General features: G+C 27.4%; 1 protein-coding gene and 1 long non-coding RNA gene across 2 annotated transcripts in view; both read right to left on the reverse strand.

Annotated features, from left to right (window-relative positions):
• LOC129987698 (uncharacterized) overlaps positions 1-17,106 on the reverse strand; it is a 145,236-nt gene that overhangs the window by 86,879 nt on the left and 41,251 nt on the right. The gene's annotated exons all lie outside the window — the stretch shown is intronic.
• LOC129988763 (uncharacterized) lies at positions 4,483-12,089 on the reverse strand. The gene is made up of 7 exons (XR_008785684.1): positions 12,076-12,089; positions 10,122-10,139; positions 9,810-9,827; positions 9,512-9,529; positions 7,793-7,810; positions 5,306-5,323; positions 4,483-4,499 (listed from the first exon to the last, which is right to left on the reverse strand). It is a non-coding gene; the product is annotated as an uncharacterized LOC129988763 (long non-coding RNA).

A 17,106-nucleotide genomic window follows, 5' to 3' on the forward strand; every position in this document is an offset into this window, starting at 1 on the left:
AATGCTCCAAGTGGAGACAATACCACTGAGGATTCTGGTTCAGAGGTGATCGTTCTCTGATTCAGGTCTAATTTTCGATTGAGTAAATGAAATGCAGAAATGAAGTTCACCCCGTAAAAAGGGCCGTGACGCATGAGTAGCTAAGTCGTACTCTTGACCCTAGATGGCGCTAAAACCTGAGACATTTAAAATCATTGACCTTTTGAGCGGGCTTGTCTATGACATAAGAAACAACAACAGCATAATAATTGTAATATTTTATAAATGTCCCCAGCTAATTGTATAACAACTATAGAATCTCACTGCAGTTCAACGTATATTTCCTCTTTCAACTTTTTTATTTTGTGTTACGCATCGATGAGTTTTTAGTGTCAACCTAGAATCTTTAATTATTTAAAAGAGATAACTAGTAACTATGTACATTTTTTATTTTTACTAACTTTCGAATTCTAACTACCTCTATAATAAAAACTTTTTATTTTACACTTCATAATCAAGTTAAAAAAACAGCAAAATCATATTAGTTTCTTTAAACGAATATTTTATTTTACTTTGAAAATTAATGCTTAGACAGGAAAAAATAATTTAAAATACAGATTTATTTAAAGTAGTTAAGCTAAAGCCATTTTTCCTATTTAGAATCTTTATAGATAAGTTTATAAAAAACACTGAAAAATCCTTTACCTTTCATAATTTCATCTGCAAAATATAAAATAGTGTTAGAGTGAATACATAAATCTTAACTATAAAGCAGAGTATTTTCACTTAACTATGAACTATAGAGATTTACTCTCTTGCTTTAGTGATATGAAAACATAAATACTTACGGTCATACATGTGTTTGCATTAGTATCAAACACATTAAGTGATCCCATTTTCAAAGTTTTAAAAAAATATATTATTTGGAAAAACTCGAAAAATTGGATCTGATTATATGTGGATTCGTTTCAAAACATAATGTGTTTTTTTATAGAAATAGAAAAAAAGTCCATAAAGTTAATTCTACAACATATGAATTTTTGATCCTTATTAGTTTTGTTAGTGTGCACCATATGGTATCTTAACGCATGTTTATTAAGCAATCATTGTTTCCCTACAAATTTAGAAAATAATGAAATGAAAAATTAATTTAAGTTAAGTAGATTACAGATTACTGCGAGTGCGAATGATATAGCATTCATTTTCATTGTGATGCAAAGTAAGAAAAATATTATGGCATTCCAAATTCCTTATTTAATTCAAAATGAGAAGAAATCACGTTCCATTTTATCCAACTTATGAAAATGTTTATTACAAGCGAATGAAAAATTTATTAAAATAGTTTCCTTTAGAAGTAATAAAATAATTATTTATATTTGGAGGTCTAGCAAATATTGGTTTTAACAAAGGTTTAATAAGGTATGGTAAACATTTTAGAAAATGCTGGAATGGAAAATTAATTCCAATTAAGTGAATTACAATTTTAGAATGGTTGCGGATGTGAATGCTATATTATTCTTTTTGTTTGTTTGTTTGTTTGTGATGCAAAGTAATATGAATTGTTATGGCATTCAAATTCTTTACTTAATTCAAAATGCGAAGAAATCGCATTTCATTTTATCCAACTTATGAAAATGTTTATTACAAGCGAATGAACAATTTAGAAAACATAATTTCATCAAGAAGTAATAAAATAATTATTTATATTTTGAGATATAGCAAATAATGGTTTTAATAAAGGTTTAATAAGGTATAGTAAATAATTTAGAAAATGTTGGAATGGAACATTAATTCCAATGAAGTGGATTACATATTTAGAACTTTTGCAGATGTAAAGGAAATAGCATTCATTTTCATTGCAGTGCAAAATAATATGAATTTTATGGCATTCAAAATCTTTATTTTATTCAAAACGCGAAGAAATCACGTTTGAATTTATCCAACTTATGAAAATGTTTACTATAAACGAATGACTAACTTAAGAACGATTAATGAATGACTAATTTAATTGTATTAAGGCTTAATAAAATGACTATCTACGTTTGGAGGCTATCAGAGGTAAAATTATTAAGCAAAATTATATCAAATTTAATTCTCGAACTTTTGAAAGCAATAGGAATTTGTATTCTGAAATAGAAGAAATATGTGCCAAAATTCGCCGATTCTGGAAATTTTGGCGCCATCGCAAGAGTGAAACTGCTATATATTTGCATGAAATTTTTTAGCTTTTTTACGTGTTCATAGTAATAATGTCACTAATTTACTATAAAGCATTTCCAAATGGTTTAGTAAAAAAGTTCGTTATCCACAATAAACTATGCTTTATGGGCAAACAATAGATATCATAAAAGGACAACACTGTTTTTCGGTATGACTTTCGGTAACTCTGTGACTTCCACCACGCTATGAATAAAATGATCTAGAAATGCTAGGGAATTTTTACAATATCTTAGATAACTACAAAGACACCGTTTGGTATCAGCAAAAAAGATTTGTTTAGTTTAGTTCAGTAACGTCCCGTTTTAAAGCAACACCAGGACTACTTGGAGACGGACCTGTAATTTTGAACCGCGGTCAGATGACGAGGACGTCACCTGAGTTAGCACCCCCTTTCTAAACTTCTACACCGTACCAACTGGAGGGCGTTTGACTTCAACGGATTTAGCGTGCCCCAGACTTACTTATGCGACGGCTCTTCCTTGGAATCGGGTTTTGAACCTGATGACCTCCACTTCCAAAGCCAAGACCACCGCGACCTTAAAAAACGCACCTTCATCATCTGTCCCAAATCTATTTGCATCTTCTCTTCACTAAAAAGATCAGCTATATTAACAGCCAAATTTACCGGAACGGTCAGAATGATTCTCGGATATTATTCTATAATACTGTAGCGACAAGTTTGAATTGGCGAGTTTTTTAGAGATTTAGTGATTAAATTTGGTGTCAAATGCTTATTTTGGAAAATTCTATATCTTGACACTTAGTGTAACTATGTTCATGAAATACTGAAAAATTTCCAGAAATTTTAGTCCCTCACTTCGCCAGGTTATAAAGGATGGATAATCTTCAGGAATTGGCTTTTAGAATTGGTATAGCTGTTGAAAGCAGGAATGTTTAGCAATCTTGGCGATATCTGGGATTTACGCTAAAATATAACTATCGTTAAGCTCTTTTGCTATTAAATTCTTCAGTTAAATATATAAATATATTTTTTCACATTTTGGAAATTTGTCGTGCACACAAAAAAATTGGTTCATACAAGTAGATGTAATTCTAATTCTCATAGATTACTATTTTGATAAATAAATCACTAAATTTAATTATATAAATCATAAATTGTGTTTTTAATATATGTTATGATTATAATGAGTCGCATATTTTGGGAGAATATCAGCTGATTTTCGTTTACACAAAAGAAAATTGGAAAATTTTACAGTTGCTCTACACTTGTATGTAACTATTTTTAACACCGTCAGCGTGAAATTGTGTGTATTTTTAGTATATATTATGATCATCATAAGACACATATTTTGGAAGAATATCAGCTGAAATTCATTTACACAACTTAAAGCCGGGAAATTTCACCGTTGTTTCTCACTAATAAATAACTATTTTTAACTCCGTCATTAAGAAATTTTTGTGTTTTTTTTATATATACTATGATCATAATAAGACACATATTTTGGAAAAATATCATCTGACTTTCATTTACACAACTGAAAATTAGAAAATTTTACAGTTGCTGCTAACTAATATATAACTATTTTTAACTCTTTCAAGGTGAAATTGTGTGTATTTTTAATATACATTATGATCATAATGAGACGCATATTTTGGAAGAATATCAGCTGAAATTCATTTACACAACTTAAAGCCCAGAAATTTTACCGTTGTTTCTCACCAATAAATAATTATTTTTAACTCCGTCATTACGAAATTTTTGTGTGTTTTTTATATATATTATGATCATAATAAGACACATATTTTGGAAAAATATGGTCTGAATTTCATTTACATAACGGAAAGTTGGAAAACTTTACCATTGCTACTCACTAATATATGACTGTTTTTAACTCCGTCACCATGAAAATATCTCTCTTTCAGAATTTTTTCCTGAAGAATTCAACTTCACCATAACCTTATTCTAGAGGAATTTGCAACACGTTTACAGGAAATATCGAATGGAAGATTTTATTTTAAGTAGATTTATTTAGGAATCTGTTATATCATCCATCACCAGCTTCATAACATCATATTCTCAAACATCAACGGATATTCTTGACAGATGTGTAAATTAACCGCAATATTTCGTAGAATTGCTTTGCATAAGAATTACATAATGTTATACATATCTCGCATGATGTAAATGGGAACGGTTATTACCAGTGGACACCTGTTTCATCTATTTACAACCTCAATAATCATTTTTTTAACGAATAGTCAATTTTTTTAATATGTTAATTTACATTTAACAAATAAAACAGACTGAAAAAATTACTTACCATCATTATTTTTATCACCTGAAAAAAATGGTTTAAATAAATTTTATGAAAAAATACAATACACATAATTTAAATGACTAAAAAAGAAACGTCTTCTTTAAACTATCAGCTATTTAATTCAACGATATGTTAATTGTTCGCAAGTTTAATTTCAACATGAAAATTAAGATTTTTTTCCTTTTTTATAAAAATATTTTTTTCCTATTTACGAGCTTCAATTTAAAAAAAATTCCTATTTTTTGTTTTTTCGATTTAAATTGTTATTATGTGAGAACATGATGCTGTTTTGGTTTGAAGTTTTTGAAGTCTCAAAATGTGTACGAAACAAATTGTTCAAGCTTCAAAAAAATTATCATTATATATATATATATATATATATATATATATATATATAATGACTTCAAAAATAATAATGTTCTCACATGATAACGTGAAATTTGCGATCATAGGTTTCATTTTTTTTATTAATTTACATTTAAAAAGCAAAATCTCAAGAATGTAGAGAACAATTCACCATAATTATTATTTTAACATAAAGAATAAAATTTAATTAATGCTTATGAATGAAATCTTCTGTAGAAAAGAAGTTTTGTAAAATATCGGTTAAAAAATTTAACCGCATTTCTTTTCATTAAAATTTTAATTTCAACATAAAAATTAGTGTTTTAAAATATTTTTATATAAACATTTGGTTTATATCCTTACGAGCTGAAATTTAAATTACCTTTTAATAAAAAAATTCAATTTTTTATTTTATTGGCTTATTATATTTTGCTAACTTGCATTTATTTAATAAATTGCTAAGAATTGAAAAGAAACCTTACCATCATCATCGTTTCCATCTAAAAAAAGAAATTTAAATAATTTTTAGGAAACAAAAACTCAACAAGGAACAAAATAAGAACAAAAACTCATGTGATTTGAGTACTTAAAGAGAAAAGGTCTTTTTTTTTTTTTTTTTTTTTTTTTTAATTTGTAACTTCAAAAATCTAGTGATATTCCACTCGTCCAAAATTTTCATTTCTATATAAAAATTATAAATTTTTCATGTCTTTTTAAATATAGTATTTGTTTTGTCTGTTACAAGCCCAAAGCTGAAAAATGTTAGAAACAAAAGTTAATTTTCAATTTGATTGATTTAAGTTTATATTACATATTTACATTTAAGAAGTAAGCCATTAAGAATGCTTAGAATAACTTGCCACCATTATTGTATCGACTTGGAAATAAAGAATTAATCACTTTCTTCAAAAAATTATTGTAAAGTTGAATGCTTTAAGAAGTAATGTCTTCTTCAAGGATAAAAAATATTTCTTTCATTTGGTCAAAACTTGCATTTTATTACCGAAATTATAATTTTTAAATGTTTTTTTGTCTGAAAATATACATTTTATTTATTTACGAATTCAATAACTTTTGAAAAAAAATCAATTTTCAGTTTGATTAATTTAAGCTTATATTACATATTTACGCTTAGGAAATAAGCCTTTAAGAATGCTGAGAATACCTTGCCACCATTATTGTATCGACTTGAAAACAAAGAATTAATCACTTTCTTCAAAAAAATTATTCTAAAGTTGAATGCTTTAAGAAGTCATGTCTTCTTCAAGGATAAAAAATATTTCTTTCATTTGGTCAAAACTTGCATTTTATTACCGAAATTATAATTTTTAAATGTTTTTTTGTCTGAAAATATACATTTTATTTATTTACGAATTCAATAACTTTTGAAAAAAAATCAATTTTCAGTTTGATTAATTTAAGCTTATATTACATATTTACGCTTAGGAAATAAGCCTTTAAGAATGCTGAGAATACCTTGCCACCATTATTGTATCGACTTGGAAACAAAGAATTAATCACTTTCTTCAAAAAATTATTCTAAAGTTGAATGCTTTAAGAAGTCATGTCTTCTTCAAGGATAAAAAATATTTCTTTCATTTGCTCAAAACTTGCATTTTATTACCGAAATTATAATTTTTAAATGTTTTTTTGTCTGAAAATATACATTTTATTTATTTACGAATTCAATAACTTTTGAAAAAAAATCAATTTTCAGTTTGATTAATTTAAGCTTATATTACATATTTACGCTTAGGAAATAAGCCTTTAAGAATGCTGAGAATACCTTGCCACCATTATTGTATCGACTTGGAAACAAAGAATTAATCACTTTCTTCAAAAAATTATTCTAAAGTTGAATGCTTTAAGAAGTCATGTCTTCTTCAAGGATAAAAAATATTTCTTTCATTTGGTCAAAACTTGCATTTTATTACCGAAATTATAATTTTTAAATGTTTTTTTGTCTGAAAATATACATTTTATTTATTTACGAATTCAATAACTTTTGAAAAAAAATCAATTTTCAGTTTGATTAATTTAAGCTTATATTACATATTTACACTTAGGAAATAAGCCTTTAAGAATGCTTAGAATAACTTGCCACCATTATTGTATCGACTTGAAAACAAAGAATTAATCACTTTCTTCAGAAAAATTATTATAAAGTTGAGTGCTTCAAGAATTAATGTCTTCTTCAAGAATAAAAAATATTTGTTTCATTTGATTAAAAATTACATTTCATTACTAAAGTTATAATTTTAAATATCTTTTTCTTCAAATAATGTTTTTTTTTATTTACGAATTCATAAGTTTTGAAAAAATTCCACATTTTGATTGATTAAGTTAATATTATATATTTGTTTTTTTAACATTAAATCGCGAAAAATGTAAAGAATAACTCAACATGATCATTGTTTTGATCTAAAGCGAAGTATTTAAACAAATCTCCCTAAAAAAAGTTTCTAAATTTGAAATATTGAAAATCAGAAATTTTTATAATATTCAGTTACAAAATTGAACGATAATTCGTTCATTCAAAATGTTCATTCTAATACTAAAACGTTAATTATTTGGTATCATTTTATGCAAAATGCTAGCTTTATCTATCTACAAGCTGAGTTTTTTGAAGCTGCGGTGGCCTGGTGGTAAGGTCTCGACTTCGGAACTGGAGGGTTTCAGGTTCGAGACCCGATTACTCCGAAGAACCGTCGTGTAAGGGGGTCAGTTGGACGTTAAATCCGTCCTGACCAAACGTCCACCCGCTGGTGTGGTGTGGAGAGGGGGGTGCCAGCTCCGGTGTCGTCCTCGTCATCTGACCGTGGCTCAAAATTACGAGGTCCTTCCCGAAATAGCCCTAGTATTGCTTCAAAAGGGACGTTAATATAACTAAGCTAAACTTAGCTCAGTTTTTTAGCGAAAAATATTTGTTTTTAATACGTAAAAGAGAAAAAAAGAAAAAAGTTGCTTACCATCCTCATTGTTCAAAACTAAAAAACATAAGAATTAATCTATTTATAAGAAATAATTCCTGTAAAATTGAATACTTAACGAAGTAAATTCTTTTTTAAATTATCATTACAAAATTTAATAATAATTCTATTCATCACAGTTTCCATTATTGCATGACAACTTTAATATCTTGGTGTCTTTTTTTATGCAAAAGACTCGGTTTTATTATTTACTAGCTGGTACTCGGAGCGCTGCTTCCGCAAAAGAAATAATTATGGAAATATTGCTTAAAATTTAAAATAGCTGTCTTGCTTAATTAGGAATGATAGAAAGACTGATATTTATTTTCTTATCGGCAATGAATGCATTCATTGAAATTGAATGGTATATAAAACAGAAGTACAAGTAATATATTTTTTTTACTTCGTTATTCAAGTGCTTTAGAGTTGACAATGTTTTTTGTTTTTCCATCTTCAGCAAAAATAAATAAATTTCTTGGCTGTCCGACTCGTGAACATCCAACATACAACTGGCATATGTGAAAAACATGGATTTTCTAGATTCAATCCTCACACTTGAAGTGATTGGCCTTTCTCCTTGTTGATGGCCATCGAGAATGCAAGTCGAATGAAAAACTGCAGTTGTTTGAAATCCAAAGGTATGTCGGTGAGAATAATATGAATGCGTGGAAGAGCACATCTTCTCCAATAGACTTTTCGTTAAGAATAGTTGCCTCGATTCTTGCCTCATGTGGACCTTTTAATTCTGATGCGCGTGATCAGGTAGCATATGCACATTTCTTTCGATTAGTGCCGCATGTTGATTTTGAGATTCTGAAGCATATGAAATTGCAGTTCGCAAACGATCTCTTTTATTGTTCGCTTGTAGTTCCTCGTTTGTTAGGGGAACTCAAATTGGCTTATTTCTACTTGCTGCGTTGGTATATCTATTAAGTGACGAACGTTTGGGGACATGTTTTTTGTCAAAGCAATCAACGCGATATACAATTGTATAACCGAAATATTGTTTGTCGATTCACTGAATAAATAAAAAAATTACTGTTTGTACTGGAAAATTTCCATTTCGTATAACTTAATTTGATCGCCATTGGTAATAATAATTCTATTTTCTATGAGATTTGAGATAAAATTTGAATAATATGTGAGGTTTGTCGCAGACAAAATATTGTGCATGATGAATGACAACATCCTGTGTAGATAACTATTCATTGATGAGAAGAAAAAAAATCAGCGCTTTCACTAAATATTTTAGATTTCATTCCACTCACATTGATTGGAATCAATCATAATAATTTGATTTGATTTGATATATGAGATGTGCTGTTTGCCGTTCACTGTTTGTTTTTTATCAATTGTCAATTTTAAAATATGTCCTTCCCGCAGGTGCAAACAATAAGTTGACCAAGTTCCATCGCAATTAGTTGAAAAAGTACAAACAGCAGAAAAGGTAAAAAAAAAATCATTTTTATTTATTAGATATGATAACTGTACTATGCCTATAACCGTACAGGTGTAAGCAATAAGTTGACCAAACTTCATCGCAATCATTTGAACGGTACGGCAGCACATAAGGTACGAACAAATAAAGAAATTCTTTTTTATATATTAAATAGACCACATGTATTTTCGAGTAAAAAGTCCATTCTAACTTTATTAAATTTTGATTACATTAATTTACATCCAATAAGGAATAAATAAAAAAAGATAAGAATAACTTACCGACATTATTGTTTAAATCTAAAAAAATAAAAATTAATCTATTTTTCAGAAAAAAATCCTTATAAAATTAGATGTTTGTCAAAAGAAACTCTTCTTTAAATTGTTAGTCACTAAATTCAACGGTAATGTGCTTCATCAAAATTTTTACCTCTAATTTTAAACTGTTTTTAGTGTAACTGTTTAAAATTTTAAAATGTTGAAACTGTTTAGAAAAACAATTTTCAATTTGATTGATTTAAATTTATACTATAAACTCATGTTTAAACAGTAAACAATTAAAAATAATAAAATAACTTACCGTCATTATTGTTTTGACCTACAAAAAGAAATTTAATGATTCTTATAAAAAAAATTCTATTAAAGTTAAAGGCTCAGGCATAAAATCAATCTCCATATTATTAAAAATAAGATTCACTTATATTTCGTTCATCTCAAATTTCCATTTTTGTTAAAAATGAATATTTTTATACAAAATTCTTTTTATATCTATATACTAATGCACGCTTTTATTTTTTATAAGGAAGCCCTTTTATATTTTGTTTGATATAAATTCATTTTATAAATTTATTTTTAATAAATAAATCACTTAAAAATAAAAAGAACAGCTTACCATCACTATTATATCCATCTAAAAAAATTAATAAATTCATATGAATATTCTTCTGAATCTGAATGGTTCATTTTAATCTCTAATAACAAAAGTATTTCTACGTGTTCTGCGTTTTGCTACTTTAGTTGATATACTTTAAGTATCATTTCATAATTGATCCAGCTTTGAATTTTTGAATGAAAGTGTCCGTTTTGAGGTAATTATTTCAGTATTTATGTAAAATTTTCAATTTAAAATATAAAATTAACTTTCAGCATTTATGATCTTAAAAGTGTAAGCAAATATTCAGAAAATCTTTATCTTCTTAAATTAAAAGAAAGAGTACAATTTAAGGACCACCAAGTTGATAAATGTTTTGTATTTGTTATAAGAAATACAAGTCTTCGAGACTGTTTAATAATAAAATAAATACTAGGGTTTTTACTAGGTACTCAATTTTTCTACTAGGGTTTATTATTTTCTCCTTAATATTATTTTAAATTGCTGAGATATGCTGCTCTTTACAGAGTTTTATAACCTAAAGAATATGTTAATCATAATGTTAAATAAAATCAGGTTAAGAACTAAAATATTATTTTTGAATAATAATAAAGAAAGTGTTTAATAAATAAAGAATAAATAAATCGAAATAAATGCAATTTTGGTTTTTTTAAGGAATTGCCGATAATTCAGCTCGTTTAATAGTTCGAAAATTTAACGATATTAAGTTTATCCAAAATTCTCATTTCATCATGAAAATTATTTTTTTAATTTCTTTTTATTAAATTTATTAGTTTTGCATACTATATCGTGTAAATATCTATTATTTTCAGCAAAAATCATATTTTTAGTTTCATTGTTTTAAATTTATTTTGTTGATTTATAATTCATAATAAATACTTAGAAAAAAGAGTAATTTATCACCGTTATTGTATCCGTCTAAAAAGTATTATTATTCGTGTTTAATATATTAAGCATTTTTAAGTATTAGTGTTTAAACTCTTTTTAAAATTAATTAATTCAATATATATTTTATCACAAATAATATGATTTTATTGACATTCTGCAGGACAAACTGCACTTATTACTTCTGGGTTTGATCAAGTGTTCGTCGTGAAATCATTGTTCCATAATTGATTATTGATGATTGTTCTCTGATACTTTAAAAATAAAACACAATTTAATCATCTCTCATTAGAGTTTAAGTAAGCCTTTAGAAAGCTTGTTGTTATATTACCCTAAAATTTAAGTAGAGACCTTACTTAAAATGTTATTAGTTTAATAAATGTAAATTATAAATAATTTAAGTTTTTTGAAATTAATTCATCTAAAATATGTTTACAATTTATTTTTTCCATTTACATTTATTGATTAATTACTTTTTAACTTTTAACTGAGAGTTGTCCATTTCAAGTTTTTATAGCATATCGTGATAAATATGTTAAACACGTTTCTCCATAAAATAAGTTTTATTTCGATTTCTTATTTAAATATAGCTTATTTTATGGAGAATCATTGGGCATTCAAATATATTACATATATTCAAATGAAAAACAGCTGTATAAATAACACCAATGTAAATTCAATCATTGAGCTTTCAAATACACGGTGAAATAATTTTAAAAAAAATTTAAAAACACAATATTATTTTAGATTTGAATTTAATCATAAATTTTACAAACTCATTCAAAATATTTTTAAAAAGGATCTGTTAAAAATAGCTCAGCTTATAATATAAATTCAGCTGCATAGCTAACAGCTAGAAAATTCGTTTATAATACGTTTATCCAAAATTTCCATTTTATCAAGAAATTTTAATAGTTTTATTTTAATTTTATATAAATTATTGTTTATATCTGTTTATGAAAGGGAACTTTTTTTTATTTTTAAATAAAATTACCATTTTTTTGTTTGATATATTTTTTATTTCTTATATTTAATAAATAAATCACTAGAAACAAAGATACAAACTTACCATCAGGGCTGAATTCATCTAAAAATAAGATTTAATCGATTCTTCATTAAAAATAATTTTAAAGTTGAAAATTTCATTGTAATTTCTGATAATAATAATAATTATGTATGAATTTGCTAGTCCTCTGCTCAACAAATTATTCATAATTATTAAAAATTTGGTTCAATTATAAGTAGAAGATTTTAATGATGATTTACACCATTTATAAATAAGGTTTAAGCAAATAGTCAAAAAATTAAAAAATAAATTGAATGAAAAATAAAATTGAAAATGTACATTTACAGTGTATACTAAATAGTCAATGTAATAAATTATTATAATTATAATATATAATCAATTTCAGTATAATAAATTATTTTTATAGAGAATATTAACTCAATTTTCCATTATTCCTTAAATAAATTAAAAACAGCATAGTAAGAAGAATAATTTTTCATCCGCTTTCAATTCGACATTACTTATAATATTAGATGGAAACAATGAAAATAGTTTTAATTTCGGTGAAACAAGGAAGTATTTTTTTTAAATCATAAACAAAATACTTTTTTTAAATTGTCAAACTTTAGGTAAACCTTACAAGACAATTAAAATGTTATAAACAGCAATAATTTTTTCAACTTCTAAAAATGTGGAAAAATAACTTTGTTTGTAATGCAATTATTGAGGAGGATAAAAAATAAAAATGTCGGAATCTTATTTAATTTTAATCAATTAAATCATTGTCGTCAGTTCGTACGTTTCTCAGATGTTTATATGTGCCAATATTCATAGTTGTAGAGCAGACGATCTGTCCTGTAGAGGGCCAACATAAATTTTCTTTTATTCTATTCGTTATTAGTATTTATTCATTCTTTTGTCTAATAGCATGCATACATACATTGTACAATGATGTATGATATTAAACAAAATTCTAAATATTGTATAATATTATTAAATGTTGAATTATACAATATAATATCATTGTCAGACAGGATATGTTACATGATACTGTAGAGATAACCATATTTATTTCATCATTAAGTATGCATTTTGATCCAATAAGATTGGCATATTGAATCGAAATTTTGATTTTTAACAATAATAATAATGTAAAAATCTCATATCCAGTTGCATCAGAAACGTTATTTCAAAACTAAGTAAATTCTGTATCTCGATATCATGAAGTACAACATGATGATGAAAATCGTTGAAATCGTAAATCTTCGAGATATATCCATATATTGAGAAAGAAAGTTTATCATAATTTGATTTCCAAATGAAAGAGACACTTTAAAATTGACATTATAAGCCTCTGAACATGATCCTACGATCTGGTAAAATCTATGCCCGAGAATTAAAAAAACAAGTACAACCAAAATCATTACTTATAGTGTTGCTTCTTCGAAATAATTAGCAGCGTTAAAAGCGGTTACAAACAAGCAATTAATAGTCTTCAGTTTAAAAGAAAGAAGTTGATTGGATAACAGGAAAGTTTTCTGACATCTAGTATTTCTAAGTGCTTCAGGAAATCGGTGTTTATTTATTTATCATTAATCTCTAGGGCTTCTATTGTTTTCTTTAGCTGGATTTACTAAGATTAAAACTATTTATTAGCAAATTATTATACTACTTATTTCTGCTTGGTAGCAATCATAATTTATTGCAATAATATGCATATTCATACATAGATCGACAAATACCACAGAGGTACAAGTTATTTTTATGGTGGAAGTACTCGTTTACTTTTACATTTATTTTTAACTTTTAGATAATTACATAAGAACACCAAGATAATGGGTCTTTTTGGTGACTTTAGGGTTACGCCAAGATTGGGAAGATCTATTATCTTTAAGATTCAAAGATTTCACCACGATGGTTGCAACCCTATGTTTAATTAGCAATTTTCATATTACGCCAAAATTTTCAACTTCCAACTTACAAATCGCCAAGTGGGCAACGGTTTGCCTTTTTTGGCAGTTTATCGCAGGATTTGTACTAAAAAGGGTACTTATGTACGTATTAACGCAACCAGGCCAAAATTCGCATAAATCACCAAATTTGGCGACCCTACTTACGGCAACCCTACGTGTTATACGTGGTTTTTCGTAAAGAAATTATTTTGCTTACTGGTTAGATTGAATGCCGTGAAATACTTTAACTATGGGTATTTGGGATCTGCCTGCGAGTAAAAAGATGCAGTTGAATTGTTACAGGGATATGGAATTATACCGAACGAACGTACTTGTAAAAATTCTCATAAAATGAAACTGTATTTTGGAAAGCAAATCTTCTGGAAATGTAACGTCGAAGAGTGCAATCAACACTTGGGTCGCCAAAATCGCCACAAATCGCGCCAACCTGGTTGCGATAATACGTAAGTACCGAAACAAGAAATTATGTGGTGAATATATGAAGTTAAAATTCAGATATCTAAGTTTTTATTGTTTAGATCGTATTGACAAATTCACTTATTTAGAATATTTTGAAATTTTAAATTATTCCCCTCCCCACACACACACACATACGTAGGAGAAAAAAATAGATTGAGAGTCAAATATTTGAAAGATTTGTGCTAAGATAATCTATAATGCTAGAAAATTGAAATATCATGTTTAAAAGCACACTAATGGAGGGGTAGATATATTCTATCAAGAGAAATATTTATCCTTTAAATTTCATTTAAAAGATTTCCTTGCGCATTTGTTAGAAATCTGCAATTTTGGTGAAAGGTTCGCATTCAGTACTTAATTTATGAACATACAGTAGACTCCCGATTATCCGCGGGCGGGTTATCCGCGCCTGCCGCACAAAGGTTTTTTTTTTTTTTTTTTTTTTTTGACTGATTTTTTCAAAAAGGTGCAGTTTTACAGTTATGCTTTTGTAATTACATAATACATTACAGTATTGAAAAAATACATATGCATTAACTTTTCTGTGTATCCTTGACGCCTCTCGTAAATACAAAGCACTTTTCTGTTTTCATTAACAAAATGCATTTTACGTTAGTTTTGAGTGATATACTAAAATATTAAGCTTAGTTAAACATTTCCTACTGTTTATTTTACGTTTTATTGTACATAAAACGATTTTTCAAAGTTGGAATGACTGTTTTCTTTTTTTGCTATACACGTTTTTAGCTTTTTTTCGGATTATCCGCGATTTTTGTTATCCGCGGCGGCCGCGCCACCCAATTCCGCGGATAATCGGGAGTGTACTGTAATTGTCTTTTATTTAATAATTGTATTCACCGTCTAGGGAATATGCTTCCATCTTTTTAATTATGCTTGTGGCGAATTTGCGATGAGCGAGGATAGAACCTGGGATCTTGTGGTTCGCAATCCAGTAACATGACCATAATACAAAAGCAATTGCTTGGGTAGCTTAGCTGTTAACTGGCTTATAAGCTTTCACCACAGACTCTCCCTCCAGTGAGACGAACGATATGGCTGTTTAATGGTGATGTATTTAACTGTTGATTCTAATACGCATGTACCCATTTGGGTAGCGCCAAGCGTTATGGCGAGCATGTGTGGTTGCTGATGCCTTTGCTGCGTCAAGTGAGTCTGACGACATTGGGTTGCTGCGGCCTTTTTGCGTTGCTGCTTCAAATAAATCTGACGACTTTGGTTTGCTGTGAGTAGATGGTGCCACAACAGCTGTACGAAGGTTGAAGATTCATCGCTCGGGTCACCAATGTAGCAGACTGAATTGGGCGAGGATTGAACCTGAGACCTTGTGGTTCGCAGTCCAGTAGCATGACCATGATACAAAGCAATTGCTCGGGCAGCGTCGCTGTTAACTGGCTTATAAGCTTTCATCACACACACACACACAAGAAAATTTAAAACAGAGAAATCTAACAAGTTTGGAGGCAAAATTCCTTTTTCATGTTTCACTCGATTCATTTATTTTGTGTACAAGAAAGTAAAATTTTGAACATTATATAAAATCGAGGAAATTGATGCATCAAAATAAAAAAAATGAGGAAATTAAACAAATATGCAACAATGCGATTAATATGTTTCTTAACAAAGAATAACCATCACTGCACCTTCTTAAAAATTTTTTAATCTCAAGAATTTTAAATAAAACAATTAATTGCTACTCGTAAATACACAAATTAATAAAAGTTCTGTTATTATTTTTTTTTTCATTTCATTCTTTTTTGCTGCTGTTCGATATTGTCGGCAGACTATTTATTTTGATTTTAGGAAATCAAAGAAATGCAAACTACTTCTAAAAAAAAGTATCAAAACAATTTCTTTTCAACAATTTCTTCAATAAATTTCATTCTTTTTTTAAACAATTACTGAATATCACATATTTAATTAAAACACTTACCGCAATCATCATCTATGAAATTATAATTATATTAGATAATATATTATAAAAGGCACAAAAACAATTCAGTTTCATAAAAGTGTATAACTTTTAAAAAGTGAAATTTAACTTAAAACTTATTATCTCTAAAGATACTTGCAAAAATATATGATATTTCCAACTTATTTTCAAGAACTTTAAATCATTTGAATGAATGTCTTTGTTGTTTGCTTTTCCTAGGTACAAAACTAGTTCAGTTATATTTTGATTATTATACGAAAACTTAACTTATAAAAACAAAATTAACAAAAATCATTTTTAGAAATTATATGAATTCTAACATAACAGCATTTTCTCTAAAACAACTTTGCATGGTTTAAATATTTCGAAATTCTTCTCGTATTCAAATACTAAAAGAAGAAATGTCTAATTTCCATCTTTTGTTTTTCATTATTAAAAATTTAGTTTCTTTTATAAAAGAAAAAACTATTTACTTTCATACTTTTTAAATAATGAATCTTTATTTGGAAAATTCAGACACGAAAGAATAATTTCGACGAGAATATTTGCTCAATGTCACGTGCTTATGTCTTACTAAACACATATTGTAAGACGAGCAGAAAAAAGAGAAACATTTTATTTAGAAGAAAAGAAATTTAACAATGATGAATTCCGTCCTATCAAAACGTTCTTGCTGTTTGGGAATTACGTTGCCATTTCATTCTGTGAAGA

Source organism: Argiope bruennichi, chromosome 10, assembly GCF_947563725.1.
Source record: "Argiope bruennichi chromosome 10, qqArgBrue1.1, whole genome shotgun sequence".
Taxonomy (NCBI): Eukaryota; Metazoa; Arthropoda; class Arachnida; order Araneae; family Araneidae; genus Argiope; species Argiope bruennichi.